Source organism: Rhinolophus hipposideros, assembly GCF_964194185.1.
Source record: "Rhinolophus hipposideros genome assembly, chromosome: 2".
Lineage (NCBI taxonomy): Eukaryota > Metazoa > Chordata > Mammalia > Chiroptera > Rhinolophidae > Rhinolophus > Rhinolophus hipposideros.
The window spans coordinates 77848981-77861874 of record NC_138048.1 but is presented as its reverse complement, the minus strand read 5'-3'; positions in this window follow the sequence as shown (position 1 = coordinate 77861874).

Below are 12894 nucleotides of genomic sequence, written 5' to 3'. Positions count from 1 at the left end.
CCACACACACTCACACACACACACCGTGTTTGACCCAAAATAAGACCGATCTTATATTAAGGTTTGCTCCAAAGGACACATTAGGGCTTATGTTCAGGGGATGTCATCCTGAAAAATTATGCTAGGGTTTATTTTTCGGTTAGGTCTTATTTTTGGGAAAACAATGGGTCCATCCTCCCTAGAGTCTTTTTCTAATCCTCCTGATGCCCTATATTAGATGACTGATAAATACGAACTAATGGAAGTAAATTTGGAAAGAAGACCAAATCGCATTCAGTCATTAAGAAAGATTATTTAATCTTATCAATGTCACTTTGAAGGGACTTCAATTCACATGCATTAGACAAAAAAAAAAAAAAAAAAAAAAAATGTTCCATGGGACTTCCCGTGGATAAAGTTGATCACTTCAAAAGTAGTCATGAAAAGAAACCTTCTGGGAGTAAAAGTATTTGTAGTACCATGGCAGGTTTAAAATAAAAAGAATACCATACCATGCGGCATCCTAGAAATAGGACCTCAGTGCTATGTTCTTAGTTAAGAAGGGAAGAAAAACTGGATGAGAAATAATTATTCTTTGAAAGAATTGAAAGACGGAAAGAGGTTGACCACTATTTCACTCACTGTAAGGGTACTGAGTGTATACCATTGAAATACACTAGGAGGTATGCATAAAAAATGTAAGAAAAAATTTGCCCATCACACAGAGAAGTGACAAGGCCAATTTCTGGTCCAAGTCTGCAAGAGCTTAAGAATTGAAAGAAGATGAAAACAGTAATAAAGTTAAATATAGGATCGAGTTCCAGAGAAAGCAAAGATCCATTCTTATAGTAGAGCAAATCCTAAAATGTTGGAGAAAGGTGGAAATGGGAAACCTGGATAGGCTTAGGGATTTCTGAATGTCTAAGGAATATGCTTCCTGCTTTCGAAGGAAGAGTCTGGGAGACTGAAATCCTCTTAGAGAAATCTGAATATCTCGCTTGATTGCAGAGCAATTGGAAAACAGGTGCATGAGGTGCCAAGTTAAATAGCAATCCAGTGAACTAATACAACAACTAGATATGTGAGGTTGAAAACAGACCCATAGAGTCTTGGGATCCCTGAATGGTGTACAATAATACATCTGCATAGTTCCTGCTCTCCTAAGAGAAACAAACAAACAACAACTGCAGCAAAACATAGCTACCCATGAGCTAGTCAATCTGGAGAGGCATTTTGTTTGGAAAGAAGCTGATGTAGCGAATGCTAAGTACACGTGGAAACAGAAATGCAAAAGAGTTAACAAAAGCATTAGATATGCAAAGGCAGCATAAATGTATCCTGACAACTAAACATCAGAAAGGATTATGTGTGTTTGTAAGTCCTGTAGGGTACAAAGGACCGTAGTGAACCTGGACACCATGATAGCACATGAAGCACTATACATTAGGTTCCCTTTGACCAGAAGTGTAGAACAGAAGGTAGGAAAATGCTGCACTATGTTTACAATTAGTGGGCAATATTATACTCCCAAATGTCAGTAGAAAACTAACAATCTAAACTAGTTCAGTTATAGAAATACAAAGTTGCATTTTTCCCCATCTGAACTTTGTAAATGTGTAATTTATATCTAATACACTTGTAATTCTCCCACATTTTTCAATTAAGTGGTAGTTTGGGCTACCCTAGAATGTTTTCCATGTGGGAAAACTTACTAATTCCCCAAAGGGCTCATTTGACCTCTGTCCAGCTTTATAAGAACACTTGCTTTACATTGACCTAGAAAAATATTTCTCTGGTTGCTTTAGTTAATGGGTCAGGGAAACTTAAGGAAGGGACATAAAAGGTCATATACTCTAAAGATCCATCTTTTCCATGGGCGAAAACTTACTAATGTTTTCCATGTGCGAAAACTTACTAATTCCCCAAAGGGCTCATTTGACCTCTGTCCAGCTTTATAAGAACACTTTCTTTACATTGACCTAGAAAAATATTTCTCTGGTTGCTTTAGTTAACGGGTCAGGGAAACTTAAGGAAGGGACATAAAAGGTCATATACTCTAAAGATCACAAGTTCTATCCAAAATAAATCAAATCTGGAGGTTAGTTAAGAGTGTGTGTGTGTGTGTGTGTGTGTGTGTGTGTGTGTGTATAAGTGTTGCTATTTTGTGTGTTTGTGTGTGTGAACTAACTGTTATTTCTGAAGTTCTCTGATCAACTCAAAATAAGTTTAAAGACTATATCAAGGTTTGAATATTAATGTCTGATCATTAATATTATTTAAGCAAAGTAATATTATAGCCAGGGAACATCACAGCATTTGGAATCCAATGAATTTCTATCCCTAAGACAAGAGTTTGTGATACGGTTTGTATTTGGTTCTTCTTCTGTTTTAGAATCAATCAAGTTTATTTCAACACCTTTAGTTTCCATCCTTTGCAGCTTTCACATTTTTATTCTTGCCTCTGTCATAAATATTTCATAGCCAAATGATAACTCAGGGGAAAAAAATATTTCACATCTGTGCTATTGAAAATCAAATGGGCATTCTTTGCATGTGTTTCAACATCTTTAGAGTGTGCCTTACACCTTTAGTTTCCTAAAAGAATCTCCTTTTATGAAACATAAATAAGATTTTTTATATAAACCAAAGTCACAACATTTTAAATGGCTCAAAACAATAGCAAGGCAAATCTATTGTTTTCGTATTTGGAAATAAGTATAAATTATGTATTTATAATTTATATAAGCAAAATATAAATTATAAGTAAATAAGTAAAACATATGTATATATCAGGGGTGCCAAAATAATGTGGACATTTTGGTCAAAGTTGCTCAAGCAGTAGTTCGCCATAATCAGAAGTGTCTGGACACTGATGGTAACCACTTTGAGCACCTCTTGTAATTGCAGAAGTCAAATGTGACTTGTATTCATCTTTTGTTATCAGTGTATATTGAATATTACTATTTTAATACAGTTTTCCTTTCTTAAAATGTGTATACATTTTTTTGGCATTGAGTGTGTGTGTGTATTCAACTTGTAATGGTATTTAGCTAACTTGGTGTTTTAAACAAAAGTAGAATTGACATATTTTGTTTTTGTGAATTAAATACAAATATGTATTATAATGGAGATGTGGAAATATGTATATTAGAGGAGTTATTGACATTTAAAATATGTCTATAAACAAAAATAGAATCTGAAAATCATAGAAATTAAATAAATAGTTCTATAATTCTTTTCTGAATGTACATAAGGAAATGTTTCCAAGATACTATTCCATTGTGCCTATTAACCATGTGTGAGGAAAGGAGTTGTGTTTACACAAATATAGCAATATTTATATTTATTTATATATTACAATGATATGCCTAAAAAGAACTTAAGACTGTAAGTCTGTCTTGATATTTAGACCACATTAGTCTATCTTAAAGTTATATCTAGTGTAGAACCTAGACCCTTTTTTCTCCACATAATCTATGATGGTAAAGAATCTTTGGAAAAACATAGATAATGAGTAATTTAAATGATTATGAGGTGATTTTTGTATACCACTATATTTATTATGGGTGAGGGAAACATAACTTCTGATATGCCTTGTAGGACTTACATGCTCATTTTCCCTAGATACCTTTTTTTTGTTCCTCATATTATCAAGCTTCTCTCAATTTTCATAAATCTAATGATATCACATTATATCTGGTTCTACTAAATAGTTTAATTATATCACTAAGTTCCTTTCATAAGAGGGGTTTGCTTGGGGATACAAAAGTTTGATTCTACATATTGATGCTGCCAATGTGACCATTGCACAGAATTCACCTGGGTACCTTCTGCCACACCTACTTTATTTCAAGCAAGTTAGAGAGGTCAGTTGTGTGAAAAGCCCTTGATAGCTTAAGTCAACGGAAAATTGAGACTTGATCATTAGATTTACCAATATAGAAGTTAGCAGGAACATTAATAGGGAGTTTTTCAATAAGTGTAGCAGATGCCTGTTGAGTGGCTTATGTGAAAATTTAAGCAGAATAATAGGAGATATTGAGCAGAGAAAATTCTTTAAGATTCTTTTTCTAAAAAAGGAGAAGAAGAAATATGGTTGTAGCAAGAGGAATATATGTTCAAAAGAGGTTTTGGTTTTGTGTGTCAGTTTATTTATGTAAGAAGCATTTTTTGTATGTTTATCGAATAATCCAGTAGAGTATCATAGCTTTAATACAGGATAGAGAGAAGAAAATTGATTTAAAAAATAATGTAGTTGAAAAGGTGTGAGGAGCTGTTTTTGTACACATGTGAAAGGGCTGGCTTAAGTGTTTCCACAAAGAAGGAAATTTATGTAGGACATTAGTGTGATAAGGTACTTTTTCAGGAAATGCATTTGTGGCTTCTGTTTTTCCAGCAAGTTAGGAAAAAAGCAAGCTATCAGCTGAGTGTATGGAAGGAGAGAAAGTATCAGAGGCTTTAAAAAAGAAAAAGAATGAAAAAACCATTCAGGAGAGTGAGAGAGAACATGGAATCAAATCATGTTGCAACAACACTTGCTAGTCATCGGAGACCACTCAAAGTTAGTAGTTATGAATTTGACGTGAGTCTTCTCAGTATTGTCATGCACTTCTTTGAGCGAAGTTTAGCTGAATTGGTATAAACATCCAGGAGGCAAAAAAAGTGATCGAGACTGAAAAATAATAATAATGGACTATAAATTCCAAGTCATGTAAAGGAGGAAATGAGAACATGAAGCTAGGCATAGCAGCAACAGATTGATAGGCCCAATGAGATGTGGGTCCTAGAAGGGTGGAAACATTGCTGGAGCCAGGGAAGGAGAAGAAATAATTTGGAAAGAGTGTATGTACATGACTACAAAAGTAGTTTACTTGAAAATGAGACATTGAAGAACTTGCAATGGTTGGGATGGAAAGGAGTCATAACTGGAGAAAGGTATGCATGAAACAGTGAACAAAAAATGTGATTAATACTTTAGCTAAAGTAAGAAGTAAAAATAATATATATATATATATATATATAAACAATATATATACATATTATATATATATATATATATATATATATAAAGAAACTATATATATATTATTTTTTTAAATGGCTGACCATAAAATTTGTGTAGCACAGTGAAATTTAGGAGTCAGGTAAGGGTAGGAGATGGGAACAGCAAGTGTAAAAACCTGTGTGTGAGGATTTGTGTTGTCAGACATAGTCTGGAAGTTGGATATTCTTATAGTAAATGAAGATAGAGGATATAATGAGCCCTGTATAGATACTCTCCAGAAAGAAAGTGTTGTACAAGCTTGAATTTGGGGAAAATAAATGTTAGTTAAAGACAAGAAATTCTGGCATGTCATCTTTATTCCTGACAATGTTTGCATGAGGAAGGAAGAGGTGGTTTAAGACAAAATAGAAAATGTAATGAAAAGCAGTACACTATGAACAATAGGAGAGACAACTCCAGATAAATAGAACTTCTAGAAATAAATAATATAAATATTTAAATTAAAGAAAATGTATAAAAGGGCTAAACGATGTATTAAATTAAATTAAGAGAGACGTAATATAAAAGAGTATAGGTCTGAGTAAATTACCCACGGTGGAGTCAAGAAAGATAAAGAGAAATATGATAGGCATATGGAGGAGAGAATGAGAAATGTCAAATATTGTTGAGAAGAAACTTAAAGAGGCAACAGAGAGAGAAAAAGAAAATATTCAAAGAGAAAATTGATGAAATTTTCTGGAAGGGTCCATATTACCAGAATACAGAACATAGAATTTCCAGGGATGCAGAGTAAGAGATACACAGTTTTGTAAAACAAGAGCATGAAGGTAGATTTGAGATAAAAACAGTTAAGTTTTCTTTCATTTATATAGTTTATTTCTGGAAATAAAATAAATGTCAGTTGGCCAAACATTATTTCGAACTAGAGAAGTGGCATTATCAGATTTGTGTTGTTAACTACAATAATCCAAGTGACTGTGAATTTTACCATTGAATTTATAACATGGTAAAGCCTGTATTCTAGACCATATAATTTTCATAACTGATATCATGGATAAACTTAGATACCCAGAGATTTCTGAGCAAATTTTCAGACTTTCTTTCCTCAAGTGGTTGATCAGATTGTGTTTTAGCAATTGTAACATGCCAATGAACCTTGGCATTTAAATTAATAAGGTATAAATGAAGACATAGCTTGTTCTCTGAGTGGTTGTAACAGCCTGCTGGGTTTCATCAATCATGCAGCAGCTCAAGCTGGGACTAAATAACAAGGAAAAGTACAAACAAATGGTGGGAAAAGGAAGGATGCTACTGCTTTTAAAGGGGCGTAAGAATATATTTGTGACATTAAAGTGTCACAAAACCAGTATATGAATATCCATACACTAAATTCCTAGCCCACTATTGTCTGAATGAATAAAGTAAAAATTAAATTCCACAACTCTGTAAATTTAAATGTAAGACACCGACTCTTCCATTTACATCCAAATGATTTAATTTTTGGATGATTTCATTTTTATTTGTTCAGTAATGTTCCCATGAGAACCTTTTATCAAATTAAGATTTTCCTTCAGAAAATATTAATTTTAAATGACAGTATTTAAGAGAAATATACTTATTTTAAAATATTTTCAACTCTTTTTCAAATATTTAAAAATATTTCTGTAATGAATTCCTTTACAGACGCTCCAATAATTATTTGTTTTAAGAAGTAGTTTAAAATCTATCTAGGTTTTCTGGCAGAAAAATAATTTTTTGCGTGTCTTTAGGTCAAGTTCAATTTCTAAATTAACATATCCTTAGGAAAATACCATCTTATTTTCCTGGACCTATTCATTTAACGTAATAGAGAATTGAGTCAAATAGAGAATCAAATCATCCAAGTAAGATAAAAGGAATCTAAAAATGTACATAATTTCAGTTAACAAATAAGATATGATGCCTGAATTATAGGTCACTATAATACATTACTAATGATGCCTTGTTATGATAAAATTTCTCTACCCAGCCAAGAAATATTCATTTCTTAATTTTCATTCATTCAGTTAACGAATGTCACTCTTGATTAGAGCAAAGATGCAATATACACAAAATGGTGAAGCAATTACAGGGACTTTTACCATAAACATGAAAATAAAGTAAATATGCTTCCCTCTCAGATGGTGTTATTAGATTATGTTGGGAAAATTTCTCTTATCTGCTACAGAGAATACATAACAGTGGTAATTCTTTATAAGAATTAAAACAACAAATTACAAGCACAGAGCTGTGTTTAAAAACAAGAATATCTCTGTGATATAAAGCGCAAAGTATTGAACCAGGCAGAAGTTTAGTCTGCTGATGTCTGGCTTTTGAAAGCAAGTAGATGTAACAAGAAGTAGAGAATAATGAGGATTAGAAATTATTCACACCAGCAATCTGTGTGGGGTGAGAGTAGGAGCTTGAGAAAGAATATCTGAATTCAGAAACTGGGGTGGAGATCCCCCATTCAAGAACACATCTAAAGAAAATTGTGTACCGATGACTCTTTAAGCAATGACTTATTTGAAGCCTCATAAGTGGGAGGACAATGCAGCACAAATGCAGCATTACTTTCAGGATTTGGCATATTCACTGATTGGTTTACTCATTGGATCTGATTGTTTTTCAAGACCCCCATCTCCATAAGAAAGAGGAGACAGCCAAATGCTTTAATTCTCTTTCACACACAAAGAATCCACAGAGATCAAGAGAAAGCCAATATAAAATTATTAGATAAACAAAGGTATATGCAGGAAGAAAGGGAACAAAAGACAGTAAGATACATGTCCCACCCATGACGAACCTGAAAAATGAAATTAATCAAGAAAAAGATGAATAAATCTACTACCAAAATCAAACATAGAAACATAATTTTGACAAAAGGAAACTTGAAGTAAGTATGGTTAGGTTCCTAAAAAAGAAGGAAAACACGTAACATCTAAAACAAAACAAAATAAATCAAATAAACAGAAACTCAAAAAGTTATATAACAATAATAGGCAGAAATAAAAGAAGTAAGAACGCACATAAAAACTACCAATTACTTATCATGAAGGAAAAAAACTCAGTAAAAAAACAAAAAGAATATCTGTGTGTGTGTATATTCTTTTTGTTTTTTAGTCACTTTGTGTTTTAATTATGTATAAATGCACACGTGTTTATACACACATATGTGTATGTATATGTATGTATAACTAAAATTCAGTTTCTAACACTGGGGAGATTAGGATTAGGAAACATCCATTATGTCGATAATAGTCTGTTCCTTAAAGAAAAACAAATCTGAAGCATATTTAGTAAAAGTCAATATTTGTTAAGGAGTTATAGTATAACCACCCATTGTTTTACTTTATTATATTAAATGCTATATAGTTCTGTATTCTTGAAAATAGAATTTAATATCAAATAACAAAATAATTAATAGAAAGAAAGCACATTGTTAATAATTTGGATGACTATACCTTTGTAAAATGGGACATCTATACAACTTAATTGTTTTAGGCAATTAAAGCTTTGGTACACTAAAGCTTTAAAGTAAAAGTTTAAATGTATATATATATATATATATATATATATATATATATGTGTGTGTATTTGTGTGTCTATATTTATAAAATCTAATTAGTTTATAATATAAAAGTATTATTACAAATGTATGTACATATTATGTGTAAATATATCAGTACACACATTAATATATATATACATATATATGTATACATGTATATATATATATATATGAGGGAGGGAGAGAATTAGCCCTGACTGAGAAAGCAAAAATCTGCTCTTTGATTTATCAGGTTTGAATGATGAATACAAATAAAGCCAGCTGCCAAATTAAAAATAAAAAAAATCCCCAAGGTCACTGTGCAACTTTAAAGTATTGTAGCAAATTCTTCTTTGAGTGACTACTTTTTTGCTCACTGCAAAACTTTGTTTTGTATCTCAAAAAATGAAAGACTATCAGAACCTCTGTTGTTTGAAATCATATCAGTACAAATGTAACATCCTTTTCTTGACTCCAGGATTCGATTGACTTTGACACAGAGGAGCCTTGATTTCCAAGCCAGATGGAGAAAGTCAGACAAGGAGTTTCTAAACAGCTTTCCACATTTATCATAACTTTATAGTTTTCAAAGAAAAAGAAGCTTGAATTCCCTTTTGAGTCCTAAACTGATACTGACCCCTTTACATGCAGCCTACTTTGATTTGAGACTATCAAAACACTTCATTTAAATTTTAACTAAACTCCATTCTTTCTCCTAATCTCATAATTACTCCATCTTTTCTAGTTTTGGGTCAGATGTCCCATTGTGTCTTTAGAGTGTAATTTCTCCTGTTACTATAGGTCAATAAACCTATTTTTTTTAAGATTATAGGTTTGTCCCTGATTGTTTTGGGTTGATGGGAAAAAGAGAGAGAGAATGCATTTCAATCTCATCACGAATCAGATACAGACATTTTTAATGATTGTTTAGTAAATGACATCGGAAAAATAAAAACAAACTTTATATTATGGCATTGAAGGATAGCTCAATTTAAAAATCTGACAATGTAATCCACCAAATTAATAGATTTGTAAGAAAAAATATCATCTCAGTAGATGCAGAGAAGCACCTAATGTAATTCAATACTCACTCATGATATTAAAAAAAGCAGATTCTTAGCAAACTGTGAATGGAAAGCAACTTTGTTAACATAATTAAGCCATCTAACTAATCTATTCACCAAACATCATTAATAATATACTATAGGATGATTCCAATTAAATTTTGGAATAAGAAACTTGTGTCCTATTTCATTGTTTCTATTACATATTGCTCTGATAAATGGAATAAGACAATACAAAGGTAAAAATTAAATATAAATACATACATATGTATGTTGAAAATTATAATGTGACTCTTTATATGGAAAAAAACATACAAAATCGAAGATAGCTTTGAAAAATAAGTTAGTAGAAGACGAGTAAGTGAACTGGATGCAAGATTGACATTAAAAATTGATAATATATTTATACACAAGTAAGTGAAAATATATTATAAAAATAAAATTTTAAATATAAGGTATGAGAACTAAATCTATCAAAGATATTTAAGAACTTTTAAAAAATATATACAAAATATGCAAACAATGTATGAAAAAATTAAGATGTTAATTTTCTTATAAGATCTATAAATTTGCATAAACATTTTAAAAACCACAATTGTGTACTCTTTTTAGTGTAATTTAAAAAGCTGGTACTAAATTTCATGTAAAAGTAAATGTCCAAGAACCGGAAAGATAATTTTGAAGAATAAAATATGAAATTTTTCCTGTCAAATTTGAAGACCTACTATAAGCTGTAGTAATGAAAACAATGTCGCCGTGGAATAAGTATAGAGAAATAAACCAATGGTACAGAATAAAGAACTGAGAAACAGACTCATACATATATAGAAACTTGATGTAAGGCGGAGTTGATTTTATAAATCATTGGAAAATGATGATCTATCCAAAAAATGGTGCTGAAAACGATTGGTTATTAGAATTTTTGAAACGATAATATACTGTTGACCTTTCTCCAAAATTTATCTGGTTTTGGTTTAGAAATAAAATATTCTACTTTATCCTCCTTTGTGGACAGCTTTCTAAATCTGATGATAGGTATGATGTGTCCCCTTGAAAGAAGTAAAATGCATGGTCCTGTTTTTACTCCAGAGAGCCTTTGTGAACAATTGTTGAGTTTGATGCTGTGCCTGTGTTTAAGTTGCCAGGAATCTGGTCTCTAAATGGGGGTGATCATGGGACATTAATCTTTTTTGGATCAGGATTATAAAGCCTTTAACAATAGCTATTTTAAAAGTCAAAGCACTTTAACTCTTGCTCTCAGAAAGCATTGTAGACAGTGAATTTTTCAGAAGAATATCCTGAAGCCTAAGGTGATATAATTTGCACTATTTGGCACAAGTATGGGTGAGAGAATAAATAGTTCCGTCTATTCTGAATCTATTTCTTTATTTTCCAAACTAAACTAGACATATTATTTTTACATCAGTTTTAGTCTGTACTATAATTTCAGCAGAAAAAAATAAGAATGCCCTACATGTCTAAGAGTGGGAAGAAGGAAGGGTGGGTGGGGGGAGAAGATTGCCTCTTGAGTTTAAGCCTAGAATTGCTACGAACAAAACTATATCTTGGAGAATTGCAGGGTGGAGTGTCTGGATGCAGATCAGCAGCAATTCTGCCATCTGGAAGCTTTAATTCCCTACAGCTAGACACTTTTAAAAAGCTGCTCATCCCTTACGGTAAACTTAGCATTTCTGCTGTTCTGGCAACTGTGCACTTGGTGTGCAGGCTGCCTCTGGCTATTAAGTTATTCTTGTCAGATTACCTCCTGTCCCAGACAGGCTGGAGCCTGTGGAGTGAGGTTCAGGCTGTGTGCAGCATGCAGGGAGCTTGTGCCAAGGTCAGACAGAGCTGCGTGGTACACACAGGTTGCATTTTCTGGAGATGCAGGGATCAAGACAACATAGCATCTTGGAGAGAAACTATAATTCTGAGCAGGGAAATCTTACAACCAATGTAGGCGAGAGAGAGAGAGAGAGAGAGAGAGAGAGAGAGAGAGAGAGAGAGAGAGAGAGAGAGAGAGAGAGAGAGAGAGGGAGAGAGAGAGACACGGAGAGGGAGAGGGAGAGGGAGAGGAATAGGGATAGGGAGAGGGAGGGAAGAAGTGGGAGAGAGAGAGAGAGATCTAATTATCAGGCAAAGTAATTAAGCCTGGGAAATAAATGAAAAGAACATTTGGTGCTTAGACACAGATTATGGGGCAAAAGCTTCAGACTAAAAGAGTAGCTTTAGGAGTTTTTAATAGGACATCCATAGTCTCAGGAATAGATTGAATGGGAACATAGAGAGAGACATTGTCTAGACAATTTGTCTTTCAAAATACTTAATTTGAAAAATATTTTAGATAATATGTCTTCCTTTTATTATGCTTATGGAAACTATATACATATATATGACATACATATATATGTTGATATGATATTATATATGTCAAAATATGGTATCATATATCAAAATATATGATACATGCATATATATGTATACTTGTGTTATTATGACAAACATATACATGATGATAATAAAATACACAAATATGGAAGGAATTTCACAAACATGTTCTCTTAAAAACTATGACTTGATAAAAAATTGCTTCACTCATAAGTGAATGCATTCCAGCTGTTAGTGGGAAATTAAAATCTAAGTAAAAACAAAAATTACCATAATGAGCAAGAGACTCATGACACTCCAAACTTTGCAAGTTGTGCCATAGAGAATCACATATAATAAGTGTACAACACATTTACTTATCTAATTAATAGAGGGTAAAAGAAGGTTTTGAACTCTAGAGAAATTTTCTTTAAGACATACAGTATTTTCAGTATTTTAATTGATTTGCTACCTATATCAGCCAGGCTTCTTAATTGCAAGCATCAGATATTGACTTTGGCTAATTTAAACAGAAATGGAATTTGATAAAAGAAAACTTGGTAGCTCACACAAACGGTAACACATAACTAGAATTAAGTTTGAAGGCTATATAGCTAATAGTAACATCAAAAGTTATACTCCCTAACAGTTGCATAAACACTCCTTTACTAATATCCTTGAGAACTGACACTGTACATTGCTCCTCTGCTGTCAACAACAGAGGGCTGAACACTGGGGCTATTACTAAAACCACTGCTGGTGCTGCCACCTAGATGTGGCTATAGCTGCCTTCCCTAATGCATCTCTCCTGAAAATAGCTTCCTTGTAGTCACTGCTTTTTGATTTCCGACTGCAATAGGCTGCAATAATTGGTGAAGCCTAGGTCATATGCCAACACTTTGACTGATGGTGTG